The sequence below is a fragment of the Maylandia zebra genome, linkage group LG6 (assembly GCF_041146795.1).
Source record: "Maylandia zebra isolate NMK-2024a linkage group LG6, Mzebra_GT3a, whole genome shotgun sequence".
Lineage (NCBI taxonomy): Eukaryota > Metazoa > Chordata > Actinopteri > Cichliformes > Cichlidae > Maylandia > Maylandia zebra.
The window spans coordinates 23463849-23469753 of record NC_135172.1 but is presented as its reverse complement, the minus strand read 5'-3'; positions in this window follow the sequence as shown (position 1 = coordinate 23469753).

Genomic DNA, 5905 nt, shown 5'->3' with positions numbered 1-5905 from the left:
AATTGTTCATATCATGTTCAAGTGAAGTAAGTCAATGATATAGCAATGTTAAATCTGACGACAGCGCATGGGATTTCAGTCTTGCGTGCTTTGGATCGTGGTTTGAGGAAGGCATCCATCTCAGTCAAGTCGAGCAGCTGCCTCTACTTTTTTCGGCATACTGAAAATTCTGCATCAAGCCTTGAAATCATAGCTTTCCTACGTTTGTTAAGCGTGGATTGGTGGCATGGTGGTTAGTGCTGCTGCCTCACAGCAAAAAGGTCCTGGGTTAAAATCCACTATCTGGTTAGTTTACAGTGGTTTCTCTCTGGGTATTCTGGTTTCCTCGCACAGTTAAAAGTCATGCAGTTGTTAGGGTTAGGTTAATTGGTGATTTTAAATTACATGTGAGTGTAATCATATCTGTTATTAACCTCTGTCTCTCTTCCATAGCATGTCTTTTATCCTGTCTTCCTTCTCTCACCCCAACCGGTCGCAGCAGATGGCCGCCCCTCCCTGAGCCTGGTTCTGCCGGAGGTTTCTTCCTGTTAAAAGGGAGTTTTTCCTTCCCACTGTTGCCAAAGTGCTTGCTCATAGGGGGTCATATGATTGTTGGGTTTTTCTCTGTATCTATGAAGCGCCTTGGGGCGACTTATGTTGTGATTTGGCGCTATATAAATAAAATTGAATTGAATTGAATTGAATTAAATGGTTGTTCGTCTCTATGTGATAGACTGGTGAGCTGTCCAGGCTAACCTATCACTTCAGGGTTATGCCCCAGCACCCCTGATACCCGGATAAAGGATAGTAGTTGTTGTAGATCCAGTCAATTCTTATGTTAACCAGATTCTAGACTTTGTTGAACATTATGTAATATGAAGACAATTAGTATCTAAGTGACCAAGTAGTATTGGGGTAAAAGTTATTGAATAGTGTTGAAATAAAATGACAAATTGCGAAGGATTAAAATATTCCAAGAGCTCACCTTACTTCATCTAAACATGTTTCAATTGCGTTTTATCGACACACAATGCACAGGTTTACTGAATATGAATAAGTTGTGATTTAACTCAGTCGTTTAAGTTTCTGCCAAAGCAAAACGGTTGTGTGCAACCAATGTCCACTATTAAATTAAGTAAATCCAACATGGCCATTTTTTCAGTGTACTTACTGAAAGTTACTGAAAGCATGTAACATGCAGAATATGTGCATGAACCTTTTCTGCTTCAAAACCTTTGGGAACTATAACTTCTTTATCCAGACCATTGTTGCAGTATCCCTGGTAATACCAGATTGTCCTTTGTTACAATAAATTGACAACATGCAACTTTGTGAAGACATCAACATATCGTTTTTTCATTTATTTATTTTTTTGTACAGGTTGTTGTAGCTTTATCGTTTAGTATAACGTTTTCTGATGCTCTGGTTTTCATCACAATACTGCAGCTCCGAACATAGAATGCAGTTTTGTTTATGGGGCTGTATTGTAGGTATTTGTGGCTGTGGATGTTTATGATGTCTATGCAGGAAACATTAATATATGTGATTGTCCAAGGGACTGTCTGTAAAAGAAGGTGGAGGTGGATGAGTGGAGAGCCTAGTAAATCTGCCACAGCCTTTTTAAAAAATGAAATTACAACTTAGTATGGATTTTTACGCAATTTATTTTCATTTGTTTTGGCCAAAATCACGCAGGTTAGATGGTTCAAAATGAATGTTTTAATTCGTTGAATGTTTTAAATCTTTCAATAAGATTCTGAAAAGTAAATGATTGGTAATTACACTCTCCTCCATAGAGAACATATTACAAATGTTGAAGTTGAGGTGAAATTGTGGTACCCTGATGAATACATTCATGTAAGACAGTTTGATGGATTATGAAGATCATGACTTTTGATGCAGATTTTGGTCTGTAAATAAGTGATTTCTGATGTTATGGTTAAGGCTGAGCTCAAATCAATGTATTTCCCTGGACACAAAGAGTTTTTCAAACTGAGCGAGGTTGTAAATTCAAAGAAGTATAATAGTAATATTAAGGCAACAAATAAGGAAGTTGTACTAACCAGTGTTTCCCTTACATTTTTTCTTCTCCATGATAATTATTGAGGAACCAGAGTGGTCCTACTCTCTGAAACCTATCATGTAGTATTTATAACTGCTGCCATTATTATTTCTGTAAATCAATTAAAAAGTTAACAAGTACACAAGTTCAGAACTACAACATGTAATCATGAATACAATATTGTCAGAGTCACGTGTGCCTCTTCCAGACACAAGTGATCTGATCAAAGGTCATTTTAACACGTCAGATTGAAATTCCCCTTCATAATGACATAATCTCAACTTTCAGCAGCAAGTAAATACTATTTTACAGTAGTTTTCTGAGACAACAGTCTGTCTTGATGACTTTTTCTCCTTTAATGTGGACGCTCTTCACATGAAGGTGTGTCGGTCCTCTTTTAACCGCATCTGAAAATCTCTAAATAGGGAGAGAGGCAATTCTTGTTGCATTTACTGAGTCTGAGAGTCAATAAATATCTGAAAATGACTCGACTCTATAATATGCTTAAAAGCTTCATGGACTGCAGGTTCTAACTTATGACTGCTGCACTCAATGATGGTAAGGTTGGGGTCATTCTTTTAAAAGTAGGAGTGAGGTTGCAAAGCCAACAAAGTTTGGAGCTTGGCAATGTCTCCAACTGGGGATACAAATAATTTAGCACAGACAGAGATATACCACTTTGTTAATTAATTTCAATTTCAGTGAATAAGGGGAAAAAACTGTTCAAACTTCAGCTGTATCTATCATACAATGACTTTGACATAAAGCATGGAGCATTCCTTTCCTATTTCAATTTCTTATCTTGAGATATTGTAAAAACATGTATTTAAATATTAAAATACTAAGTTAAAAGAAAAAAATGTCAGCTTTTAATAGGTAGTTTAATAAAAAGCATCAAGGAACCAAAACAGTTGTGTTTTCAAGACAATAAAGCAATATAATTACACACAGGTACGTGGAAGGATGAACATTTTCATTGTCATGCTGTGTTCTGGTTATATGTATGTCTGAAGCACACTTCTATAGACATCATTCATGATTTGTGAGGAAACTGTTGGGTTACACTATTCCTCAAAGAGTAAACAAATATCAAAACATATTAAAGTAAAAGGCTGCGAGCACAATATATTGCTTCTTAGCTTTTGGCAAAAAAGTTCATAATCTAATCATATAGCACTTGTTCTTTGGATAAAAATGCAAAAATTATGTGCTAATCATTTGTGTTCCTTACATTAAGTAATTAATTTATTTAATTTTTTTGAGATAGATGATAATATTTTTTAAAAAGATCATCTTCAGACAAGTAATTTGCCTGTGTTAGGCCACTTACTTCCTATGAGTGGATTAGCAATGAAATGTACAGATCTCATTTGTGGTTTAACAGAATTTTTTTACAGGACCCTCTACAGATGCCCTTTTCCTGAAATTAATGATACCCCTGAAAATGCACCTGCGTTAAACAAAATTACATATTTAGACTTTTAATGACATTTATCAAGAAACACAATCATCACAAAACATTACATGTTTTACAAAAAAGAATTAAAAAATCCTAAAGGGAAAAGGCCTTCATAATAAAGTACCTTACTTGCACAGACAATGAAGATAAGATGGTGACAGAGAGCCTACATTCCCACAGTGTCATTATATTGACAGACACTGAGTGTGGCATTACTTTTCTTTAGCTGCTCAGTAGTTGCTGAGCCTCATTAAATCCTCATTTGAATGAGATTAACAGATTACGTTCTAGAGTTTTCAAGAAAAAAGAAAATGTGACTTTTTGTAAAGCAGAATAAGCTGACACATTAATAGATTTAACAGTGTGCATAATTGGTGTGTTCGAGACAAAACACACTTGTGGACGATGAAGACCTCACAAAGACCAAAATACACCAGCGTGGCATTCTTTTGTACTGTTGCTGTCTTGCAGTTTGGGAAATATAAATGTATTATAAATAAATGTATTTTACCCTGTGTATTAGTTAGCAATTTGCAAAGCTTTTCTAAAAGAAATAGTCTCTCCTTCTCCACATTTACTGTATACAGCATGACACATCCATAACGACTACTCTGCAAAGACATTGATTTAAACCTTACAAAAAGCAAGCTCAGAAATCAAATAATGGATTGAAAAATGGGGCAAATATAGGAAAAAAGGCAAGGGTAATACAGGAAAAAGTCATTATTTACTTTTCTTTCAATATATGCTCCTGTAAACTCCAGTAGGGTTGTTTTACAGTAACAATATTTATTAAATACTTCTACCCTTAAGGGATTTTTCTTGGCAGAAAGAAGCCTTTTCATGCTGAATGTTATACAAATACGTATTCACATTTTTTAAGAACAGGCTAAGGCTGTCTAAAAAATAAGAAAGAAAAATGTATTACTACTATCCCAGACTTGATTATAGCCCACCCAGAGAACAGTTTTTTTAATTTCAGAAATTATGAGAAATGTTGGGACAATTCAGTGCATATATTGGCATAAAAACCGCTTACTTTTGTGAAGCCATGAGGAGTTCTTCTTTAATTACCATTTAGTGTCACCACCCAAGAAGATTACAATAATTTAAGTTTATGTGATTGACTTTTATATAGCCATTTGTGGGGTAAAAATCAAGCGACAAAGGTCTCATTTCTATCATCACTGAAGATTATTCTTACATGTGCAGATATTTCTAGCTGTTTATAGATGTTAAAAGACATTGTAAGTCTGGGGAATAGCACAGCAAGGGAGCAAAGTAAACACAAAAGTGCTCTTTATTTGTTTTAACCTCCACTGTGCTTGCGTTATATAGGGCAGAGTCTTCTATATTTGATCAGCATCCTGTTATACACATGACATCAGAGAGTTAATGGATAACTGCATATCAAAACTGATTTGAGCAGTTTAAATTAATAATAGCATCTTTAATACATATTAATTTTGCAGTGGCTGAAAATATTTGCAGATTCTAATTAATTAGTTAAATAATTAATTAATAACTAATTAATTCTTTTTCATTTCTTGAAATGAAAGTGGGCTTAACTTTGAATTTATATTAATGTAAACAGTAAAGTAAACAGGTCAGATTGAAAGTTTACATTCACTAAAAAGCACTTTACATTACTCATTAAAAGTGATTATACATATTTACATTGGTTAAGATGTATTTTATAACTTGCTATTTGCAATTAAAAACTTTTTCTACTTACTCAGAGGTTTGAGGGGAAACAAACTCTGTGTGTTTGGGTAGTTTATTGATCCACTACAGACCAATGACTGAATACAATGCAGCCCTGCCAATATGCTCCAAAGGCTAAACATGGTCAATTCTGGCTTCAAAAAACAATGTGGTGACATAACTAAACTCAAGGACTCAAAAACAGGACTCACAAAGCAGTGAGTGATGTGGCCTTGGCTTGATAGTCCATACCTTTCCTGGGAGACTTCTGTGCTCACATGGCTGTCAATGAAGAATGACAGACAATAATAAACCACTACAGAATACTGTTATGTTATTGTTTGGATTGGTTAGAAAACCACCTTCAAGCTCATAAATGTTCTTGGCCTCGTGTCAAAAGTCAGTGTGCCAGATATGGATGGGATTCCTACTGGAATGTTAAATCCTAGGGCTGTGCTATGAAGTATAGCATCTTTATTTATAACGCACTTTACATCCAACAATGTTGGCCAAAGTGCTACAAACATAAAACAAAGAGAAAACTGTTTAAATTACATATAGAATATCTTAAAATTAAAAATAATATAATTAATAAGAAACATATTAAGAGACATCAACAAGTCCTGCTGTGCTGAAAGCCAAGGTAAATAGATATGTTTTAAGACGTGATTTAAAAACAGATAAAGAAGGTGCCTGTCAAA